The sequence below is a fragment of the Gigantopelta aegis genome, chromosome 5, assembly GCF_016097555.1.
Source record: "Gigantopelta aegis isolate Gae_Host chromosome 5, Gae_host_genome, whole genome shotgun sequence".
Taxonomy (NCBI): domain Eukaryota; kingdom Metazoa; phylum Mollusca; class Gastropoda; order Neomphalida; family Peltospiridae; genus Gigantopelta; species Gigantopelta aegis.
In genome coordinates, this window is record NC_054703.1 from 36,019,971 (window position 1) to 36,030,969 (window position 10,999).

The 10,999-nt window shown below is 41.9% G+C and overlaps 1 protein-coding gene across 1 annotated transcript in view; it reads left to right on the plus strand.

Annotated features, from left to right (window-relative positions):
* Positions 1-6,044: 6,044 nt before the first annotated feature.
* The window catches only part of LOC121373697 (cell death activator CIDE-B-like), a 118,299-nt gene continuing 113,344 nt past the window's right edge, over positions 6,045-10,999 (plus strand). The window contains exon 1 of the mRNA XM_041500425.1: positions 6,045-6,165. The gene's annotated coding sequence lies outside the window, so the exon portion shown is untranslated. The remainder of the gene's footprint in view (positions 6,166-10,999) is intronic.

Consider the following 10,999-nt stretch of genomic DNA (forward strand, 5'->3'; position numbering starts at 1 on the left):
TGGTAATGTAAAGCTTAGCCAGTCATCCTAGAAGACCCTGGGTACACTGTAGGTTATTGTCTTTATTGTGATAAGTATTAATTCTGTGTTACAAGATCACTAAGGAGTAGTTAGGGTTAATTAAAAATTAACCCGTTAGGAATAGAGCTGTAATTCCTTTATTAATTAAGTTCCCCAAGAAGCGTTCTAAATTATCACACGTTACTGAACGAGTAGTAAGGGTTAATTATAAATTAACCAGTTAGGAATGGTGTTGTAATTCCTTTATTAATTAACTTCTCCTGTAAGCGTTTCTCAATTATCACACGTGCGGGTGTGGTGTAACGGTGAAGTGATTCGCATATTGTGTAACTAGACACCTAGAGATTAACTAATTAAGTGATTAGTTCTGGGTTGTTATTATTGCTGTTATTATTTTGCTACTACGGCTGTACATTTGTCAGCGTAGATTAATACAGATTCCAAAGTGTATTGTGTTTTTGTTGTGTTTTCTAGAGAACTAACGTGCTATAATAATATATACTTTATATAAGATCGTATCTCTGATCATACCTAGAGACGAGCCATACTAGGTTTAACAGCCTGTTACAGAGAGATCTAATAGATATATAGTTAGGAGAGATATTTTGATAATCGTGTTTTATTCAGTTACGGGAATTATAGAATCCCCGTGACATTCATGCATGTCTATCAATGCATTGTAATGCTGTGTAGCATTTGTATTTGCCCTATACCTTTATAAATTTGGTCTATCCATATCTATCAATGTTTGTTATATATTGTATTTGTCTTGTAATTTTAAAAATTTGGTTCAAGCATTCGTGTCAGCGTTTGTTAATGCTGTTTAGTATTTGTATTGGTGTTGTATTTTGATACATTTGGTCTATCCATATCTATCAATGCGTATTATATTGTAGCATTTTTATTTGTCCTGTAATTTTATAAATGCTTTCTAATATTGTAGCATTTGTCTTTGTCCTGTGATGTTATACATTTTATCCAATCATGTCTATCAATGCTTGTTATGCTGTGCAGCATTTGTTTTTGCCTATGAAAAAATAAAGTTTATTTTGTTTAACAACACCACTAGAGCACACTGATTATGTTAATCATCGGCTATTGGATGTCAAACATATGGTTATTTTTGACACAGTCATAGAGAGAAAACCCGCTACATATTTACATTAGTAGCAAGGGATCGTTTATATGCACCATCCCACAGACAGGATATCACATGCCACGGCCTTTAATATGCCAGTGTATTGGTTGGAACGAGAAATAGCCCAATGGGCCGACCCACCGAAGGGGATCGATCCCAAATCGACCGCGCATTAAGCGGGCATTTTTCCATTGGGCGACATCCCGCCCCCTTTCCCGGTAATTTTATAAATTTGGTCTATCTTTAAATTGATATTACCTTGGCAATCGTTTATTTTCTGGTTTGGTTTTACGTCCATGTATTCACTTGTCGTGCTCTAAACATTCCTTTCTCCCTGTCGTCTGACCATTTTCAAGTTCATCCGTGACATAAAGTTTGGACGAAAGAAGGAAGGAAATGTTTTATTTAACGATGCACTCAACACATTTTATTTACGGTTATATGCCGTCAGAGATATGATTAAGGACCACAGATATTGAGAGAGGAAACCTACTTTCGCCACTTCATGGGCTACTCTTTTCGATTAGAAGTAAGGGATCTTTTATATGCACCATCCCGCATACAGGTTAGCACATACCACGGCCTTTGATATACCAGTCGTGGTACACTGGCTGGAACGAGAAATAGCCCAGTGGGCCCACCGACGGGGTCACATATATTGAGAGAGAAAATCCGCTATCGCCACTTTATGGGCTACTCTTTTCGATTAGCAGCAAGGGATCTTTTATATGCACCATCCCGCATACAGGATAACACATGCCACGGCCTTTGTTACACCAGTTGTGGAGTATTGGCTGGAACGAGAAATAGCCCAATGGGACCACCGACGAGGATCGATCCTAGACCAACGAACGCTTTACGCTAGAGGCGAACGCTTTACCATTGGGTTACGTCCCGCCTCCATACAGTTTGATGTCTAATATAAAGGTAGAGGTTACACGAAGAAAACGTCATACCCCTCAGCTAGTTCCGGATAGCGGTGTCGGGTTTCGTCTCTTATCGGTTGTACTAGTCACAAGTTTAATGTCATGAATGAACTCGAAAACGGTCACTCTAAAGGTGAAATCTAAGACTTAAAGAATCATCCATATGTACCTATGTGGGATACGGCAATTCCACCCAGGGGTATATAGTTGGTGGTTGTCAAGGACGAGGCTTGCAGAGTCATTTCAAAAAAGTTGTTTTGTTTTTTGTTTCTTTTTCATTATTTAATAATATAAATATGGGGCGGGATGTTGGATCGATTCCCGTCGGTGGATCCATTGGGCTATTTCTCGCTGTAGTCAGTGTTCCACAACTGGTGTAACAAAGACCGTGGTATGTACTATCTTCATGTCTGTGGGATGGTGCACATAAAAGATGAAGTGGCGACAGCGGGTTTCCTCACTCAATTTAATATGTGTGGTCCTTAGCCATATGTCCGATGCCATATAACCGTAAATAAAATGTGTTGAGCGTGTTATTAAATAAACCAAAACTATAACCCCAAAAGAACATAATATTTTACCTATCACGTCGCATTTTCTGTGTTTTGGTGAAATAAATGAAAAACATCGTTCGCCAAAACTGCTTAGGCCAGTTGGCCCATTGGGATATTTCCCGTTCCAGCCAATGCACCACGACTGGTATATCAAGGAAGAAAGGAAGGAATAATGTTTAACGTGCACGTTCAGGGCAAGCTGTTGTAGCGCACGCCTGTCCTGGGCACAGGTGCAGGCCTCGGTCGGCTTCTCCGTCTAGGACATGGTATATAAAACAAAGTGGGTGTACTTTAAATACAATGAATACAATGAACGTGTGGTGTCGGAAATTTCGAAATTTCGAAATTGATACTAAGTAGAAACCACTATCGTCAAATATAAAGAGCGTAAAGCTAGCAGAAGTTTGTTTTTCAGAAACCAGGAACATGAAATATCGGATTTAAAAAAAAAAAAAAAAAAAAAAAAAAAAAAAAATTATATATATATATATATATATATATATATATACTCTTCAAAAGAAGAAACGCAAAACCACATTGTCGTCGTAACATTTGGAGAATTGATTTAATTATTGAATGGTGAGTCCGATAATTACCAAATGTTGCAGGATTGTTCACAATTCACTCTAGTCCATTGTGAGTAAGTGATAGGACACACCACCAAGGTCAAGGTCATCTGGAGTCAATACCGGGTGTGGCTTCCGCGTGTGTTGACAACTGCCTGGCACCGCCTGCCCATTGAAGCAACCAGAGTACGGATGACGTCCCGGGGGATGGTGGCCCACTCGGCCTGCAAGGCTGATGCCAGCTCGGGCAGGGTCTGGGGTTGTGGTTGTCGCTGTCGGAGGCGTCGGTCCAACTCGTCCCATAGATGCTCAATTGGGTTCAAATCCGGTGATATCGATGGCCAAGGAAGGACATTAATGTTGTTGTTCTGTAGGAAAGCCGTTGTGAGACGTGCTGTGTGAGGCCTGGCGTTGTCATGTTGGAACACTGCGTTGACGTTGGCCATAACTGGAACGATGTGTGGCCGGAGGATCTGGTCAATGTAGCCCTGTGCATTCAGGTTGCCCTGAACGTGGACCAGGTCAGTTCTGCCAGTGTGTGAGATGGCTGCCCACACCATGACACTACCCCCGCCGAATCTGTCCACTTCCTGCACGCAGTTTGCCGCATAACGTTCACCACGACGCCTATACACGCGACATCTTCCATCATGACGTCGGAGCAGAAATCGGGACTCGTCACTGAACCACACCTGTCTCCATCGCAGTTGAGGCCATTGTCGATGAATCTGGCACCACTGCAGTCGGAGTCGACGGTGTTGTGGTGTTAAGATGACATCTCGAACTGGACGTCTGGCACGAATTCCTACCTCACGTAGGCGGTTCCGTACGGTCTGGTCGGATATCCTGCGCAAACCTGGTATTGCTGCGGCTGTGGAGGTGGCAGTAGTCAATCGTTCCCGAAGGTGGCGTACCCGGATGTAGCGGTCCTGCCCGGGGGTAGTGACCCGTGGTCGACCGGATCTAGGGAGGTCACGTGTTGATCCATGTTGCTGGTAACGGTCCCACAGTCTGGAGATGGTGCTTGGGGACACATGGAATGCCCTGGCAACGGCCGTTCTGGATTCGCCTGCGTCTAGTCGGCCGATGGCATTGTTTCTCTGCGGTTCACTGAGACGTGGCATGTCCTGGATTGTCAACTGTCGGCCAGATACAGAGGCCAGGCAAGCGAACACCCTGCACTTTTATACTGTTGGTGTTCATGTTGCACGTGCAGACAACGCACGTGCAGTGGTGACATGGTTTGCACGTGGCTGCGTTTTTGCGAATATTCACATTTTGGAACTTTATTGTACAGTAGCTGCGTTTTATCGAATGTAACCGTGGGAATGTGTTTGGGACATGCAATGACCTTATATTCACAAAGCATGAACCGGTAGGAAACATAAAATCGGAGTTATAACCCATTTGTACCCTTTTGCGTTTCTTTTTTTGAAGAGTATATATATTAATTTTTTAAAATGTGGGGAATGGGGGATGGAGTGGGGAGGCCACTCCTTCAAATAACTGGAGTTGGAGATGTATGATTTGTCAAAACAAGAGGCCATAGTGTGTACGTCTCCGTTTGAAATTCAGTTAAGGTTTGTTTTGTTTAACGACACCACTAGAGCACATTAATTTACTAATCATCGGCTATTGGATGTCAACTGGCGATCATGCTAGCGCTACACAAACAAACAACCATCTCCTTAACTTGTTTTGGCTATTTTTCGTTCCAGCCTGTGCACCACGACTGGTATATTAAAGGCCGTGGCGTGTGCTATCCTGTCTGTGGGATAGCGCATATAAACGATGCCTTGCTACTAATGGTAAAAAGATGTAGCGGGTTTCTTCTCTAAGACCATAAGTCAAAATTACCAAAGGTTTGACATCCAAAAGCCGGGGCGGGGCGTAGCTCAGTGGTAAAGTGCTCGCTCAATGCGCAGTCGGTCTGGGATCGATCCCCGTCGGTGGGCCCATTGGGCCATTTCTCTTTCCAGCCAGTGCACCACGACTGGTATATCAAAGGCCGTGGTGGGTGCTATACTATCTGTAGGATGGTGCATATAAAAGAACCCTTACTGCTAATCGATAAGAGTAGCCCATGAAGTGGCTACAGCGGATTTCCTCACTCAATATATGTGTGATTCTTAACCATATGTCTGACGCCATATAACCTTTAATCAAATGTGTTGAGTGCGTCGTTAAATAAAATATTTCTTTCTTTCCAATAGCCGATGATTAATAATTCAATATGCTCTAGTGGAGTCGTTTAACTTTAACTTAACTTGTTTGGAGTAGTGTATTTTGTAAATATGACTCAAATTGCCCACACAGACAGATCTAATAAAAGCGCAAAAATAGAAGTGTATTAAACAGGATGTATTCCGACACTAAAGACACCGACACCGACACTAAAGAATTCAGTGAAAATATTAATGCAGGCGCGAGTCCACGGAGGGGTGTGTGTGTGTCTAGACCCCTCTCTGCTCACGACGTAAACAAAGGAGCGCTTTCCAAATTATTTTAAACTGCATTCACCACTAACATACAACTTGGATGTAGCGTATAACAGGTTCAGGCCCTTCACGTCCTCAAATTTCTATTCTTCGGGCCATCGCACTGACAGTCACCCCCCCCCCCCCCCCCAACACACACACACACACCTCCGCCTCCACTCCGCCCCAACGTAACCCCCCCCCCCCCCCCCCCCCCCCCCCGCTTTGACATGCACGCTGGCTCTGTGATCAAACAATCGATTTACTGAATCCATTATTTCAGTATCCTTAATAGGGCCCCTCTCTTCTCTTATTCAAGTTTCTACACGCAATCAACACTCGGGTTTTACCTATATTATGTACAAACACGCAGATACCACGAACGCTGATATACCACGAACATAATCTACACACCCACCGCTGTATTTAAAGCGCAATCAAAAATCAGTTTACCGGAGCCGGTAGAGAAAGCGAAGTACTCGGGTAAGTCAATGTTTAATAATTTATAACTAAAGTTAAGTTTACTATGAGGTGAATATTTAGTGACCTACCTGTAATTAGGTGTGTTTAATATTACACAGGTAGATGTTGTTAACATGAATTTTAATAAAGGTGAACTCTTAGCAAAAAACAATTGACTGAAGACAAGTAGAACACGGGGCGGAATCTCAAGTTTGTTTTGTTTAACGACACCACTAGAGAACATTGATTTATGAATCACCGGCTGTTGGATGTGAAACATTTGGTAAATTCTTTTCATTAGTAGCAAGGCATCTTTTATATACACCATCCCACAGACAGGATAGCACATACCACGGCATTTGATGTCCCCAAACCCAATGCCCAATAAGTGTCAGTCCTTCTTTGTTGTGTTACAGAATATTTACTGGCGTAGGAAGTGTGTGTGTGGGGGGGGGGGGGGGGGGGGGGGTGTGCCTCCCACTTTTCAGATATTTTGCTTTATATTTGCTTTATAATAGTGTAAAAGTGTGTAAATATAAAAGTGTGTCCCCCCCCCCCCCCCCCCACACACGCACACATTGTTTGGCACCTTCCTACGCCTCTGATATTACAAACCCGATGCTACATTTTCCCATTAGCAGCAAGAGATCTTTTATAATATTATGCACCATCCCACAGACAGGATAGCACATTCCACGTCATTTGATATACGAGTACCATTCGTGGAACACTGGCTGGGCCGAGAAATAGCCCAATGGGCCCACCGACGGGGATCGATCCCAGACAGACCGCGCATCAGGCGGACGCAGGGCGGGATCTGTATCAGTCGGTAAAGCGTTCGCCTGAGGTACATGCTTGTGTCGTGGGATCGAACCACCTCGGTGGACTCCTTCTCTGATTGGATTTTTTTCCCGTCCCAACCATTTACCCACGACTAATAAAAGATCCCTTGTAGGTAATGGGAATATGTAGCGGGGTTTTTTTTCTCCCGAAAACTACGTGTCAGAATTACCAAAATCTTTGACATCCAATGTAATAATATTTAATACACGGTTATATCAGGTTAACGTGGGGTTTGATAAACTGTATTAAAAACTCCCCAACAATTGTCTGACAGCAGGTAGAAAATGAAATAACCACGTCAGTGGTTTTTTATTATTTATTTATTACTGCACTTAAACGTTACTCGAGGTAATATTTAGTGACCTATATATGCGTGTAATAACACAAGTAAATGAGGTTAACGTGGGCTTTGATAAAGGTATTAGAAATTAGGAACTGTATTAGAAATCGTAGCAAAAACAATTGACAGAAAGCAGGTAGAAAATGAAATATTGAGGTAATTATTTTAAAAATTTATATCTATAATTAAACTTTACATGTAACATTTAGTTACCTATATATGTGTGTAATAACAATTAATACATAGTTAAATCAGGTTAACGTGCGTGTTGATAAAGGTGTACTGGATTAGAAACCTTTGCAAAAACAAAATAGTAATTAAGTACTTAAATTCTAAATTTATAGCTATAATTAAAGTTTACTTGTAATAATACTTAGTTGCCTATATATATGTGTGTGTAATGATATTTAGAAGACATGTAAATCAAATTAACATTAACATTAACATTAGAAACCTTTGCAAAAGCAATTGACTGACTGCAGGTAGAAAATGAAATAACGAGGTAAGTAAATACTTGATTTATTACTGTACTTAAACTTTACTTGAGGTAGTATTTAGTGACCTATATATGCGTGTAATACTATATAGTACACACGTAAATCAGGTTAACGTGGGTTTTGATAAAGATGTACTGTATTAGAAATTCTAGCAAAAATCAGTTGACTTATGGCAGGCGTAAAACTGATCTAAATACAGGTAAATAAATGTTTAATAAGTACTTCTGTTAAACTGTACGGGTTTGGGGCGGGACGTAGCCCAGTGGTACAGCGCCCGCTCGATGCGAGGTCGGTCTGGGATCGATCCCCGTCGGCGGGCCCATTGGGCTATTTTTCGTTTCAGCCAGTGCACTACGATTGGTACATGTATATTAAAGGCCGTGGCATGTACTACCCTGTCTGTGGGATGGTGCATATAAAAGATCCCTTGCTGCTAATCGAAAAGAGTTGCCCATGAAGTGGAGACAACAGGTTTCCTCTCTTAATATATGTGTGGTCCTTAACCATATGTCCGACGCCACATAACCGTAAATAAAAAATGTGTTAAGTGCGTCGTTAAATAAAACATTTCCTTCTTCTTCTTTCCGCGTGGATGTGTATTGCACAATGTCTTGCTGACGGCTATATTTGCAGCCATTGTTAACATGGATTTTGATTAACGTTAAACAGTTAAAGTTTGTTTTGTCTAACGACACCACTAGAGCAGATTAATTTATTAATCATTGGCTATGGATTTCAAACATTTGGTAATTATGATATATAGTGTTAGAGAGGAAACACGATACATTTCCCCATTACTAGCAAGGGATCTTTTATATTCACCATCCCACATACAGGATAGCACATACCACTTCTCTTGATAGGTCAGTCATGGTGCACTGGCTGGGACGAGACATAAAGATTGTTTTTTTTAACGACACCACTTGCACATATTTATTTAATAATCATGTCACATTTGTCTGCATTGTTCCATTAGTAGCACTATGCACTATCCACAGACAAGATAACACATACCATCGCCTTTGATATACCAGTCGTGGTGCACTGTTTGGAACGATACATTACCCAATGGGTCCATCGACTGATCGATCCCAGACCGACCGCCTTCATTTCGTTTCACCTTATTTTCGTGCCTATATCCAATTAAGGTTAAATCACGTTATCCTGGGCACACAGCCTTGACAGAGGATTAATTAGTAGTTGATAGTGGTTAGTCAGACAGAAGTGGGTGCTGTGGTCATACACCTACCCATTGAGTCGTTAAAACTCGCTCTTGGTGGGAGACGGTACCGGGCTGCGAGCCCTGTACCTACTAGCCTTATGTCCGATGGTTTAACCACGACACCACCGAGGCCGGTGTCCCGCCCTCTTTGATAAAACCATACTGCATTAGAAATGCTAATTTAAAAAATCAGTCGGCAGGTATGAAAACGGAAATACACAGTTAAAGGCAGATCACTGACCTATTTGATGGTCTAACAAAGTCTTACCTGAACAAATATAATTTGATTTGTCCCTAAATGTACTTTATTCAACCATCTTCATAACCACCATACTCCATTTATTAATGACATTTAAAAAAAAAATTGAATTATAGCAATGGTCCGTAATTCAAAAACTAAAATTGTCGAGAGGGATGACATGGATTTCATTCCATCATGGTTCAGTTAAGGTGATGCGATAGCTAGATTTGGTTTCCAACAATTAATGTAATTTTTATTTATTATCCATTTTTAGAGAAATAAGGTCCTTAAATCTGTGACAATATGCCTTTAAGTCCGTTTTTAATTGATTGCTACTGTTAAACTTTATTTAGGTAACATCAGTGACCTGTATGAATGTATCTCGCTGACGACTATATTTTACAGTCGTTGTTAACATGGGTTTGATCAAGGTGTACAACAGATGTGTTAGTGACACACTCTTTCAAACCAGGGCACTTAGTGCAGTTATTGAATTCGATCGTACTAGAATACTGATAGAAAAAAAAGAAGGGACCTACCGACCTCGGTGGTGTCGCGATCGATCTAGGATCTAGGATCGATCCCCATCGGTGGACCCACTGGGCTCTTTCTGGTTCCAGCCAGTGCTCCATAACTGGTGTAACAAAGGCCGTGGTATGTGCTATCCAGTCTGTGGTGCATATAAAAGATCTCTTGCTGCTAATCGAAAAGAGTAGCCTATGAAGTGGCTACAGCGGGTTTCCTCTCTCAATATCTGTGTGCTCCTTAACCATATGTCCGACACCATATAACCGTAAATAAAATGTGTTGAGTGCGTCGTTAAATAAAACATTTCCTTCCTCCGTCCTTCCTTCATTCCAACCTAGGCTGGATCTAGTTCAGTGGGTAGAGCGCTCGCTGGAGATGATTTGGTCGCAGGGTCGAACCTCCTTGGTAGACCCATTCTCTGATTGCGTTTTTTCCCGTTCCAACCAGTGTTCCACGACTGGTATATGATAGTCCGTGGTGTGCGCTTTCCTGTCTGTGGTAAAGTGCTTATCAAAGATCCCTTGCTGCTAAACAGATGTTAAGAAGACTACGATGTCAGAATTAACCAACATATTTGACAGCCAAACAGCTCCATACATGATTATTCATTTCAACTGATTTCGTTGCTTCTATCATTACGGTTCAAGCAGCAGCTGTCTCTGAGTCACACGGCTCAGCTATCTGTTGACTGTCCTCCAGGACAGTTGTTAGTTTGTTAGTGAGTTAGTTTAGTGTGTAGTGAGAGAGAAGATGTTGTAGTGGCCTTACACCTATCCATTGAGGCCCTTAAGAACTCGTCTCTGGTACCCCGGCTGGTACCCGGGCTGGTACCGGGCATGCGAACCCTGTTACCCTACCAGCCGGTAGGTCCGATGCGCTTAACCCACCGACGTGCCGGGGACTCCGAGGCCGGTGCGCATGATTAATTAAATCAATTGTGCTCTTAGCGGTGCCCTAACTTGTTACCGATCTCAGTAATACGCCTGATGTTAAAAGTAGCCGTGTGGCAATACATACAATTGCAGCAGGACAAAAGAATTGGCTTGTACATTATCATTGTGTTTGGACTCGGACATAAGAAATTGGGGACCTTAATTTGTTTTGGAACGTGGGAATAAGAATTGGCGAAAAATTTCATTGTTTTTGGACGGGACTAAAATGGCTGACACTTACTTGTGTTTGGA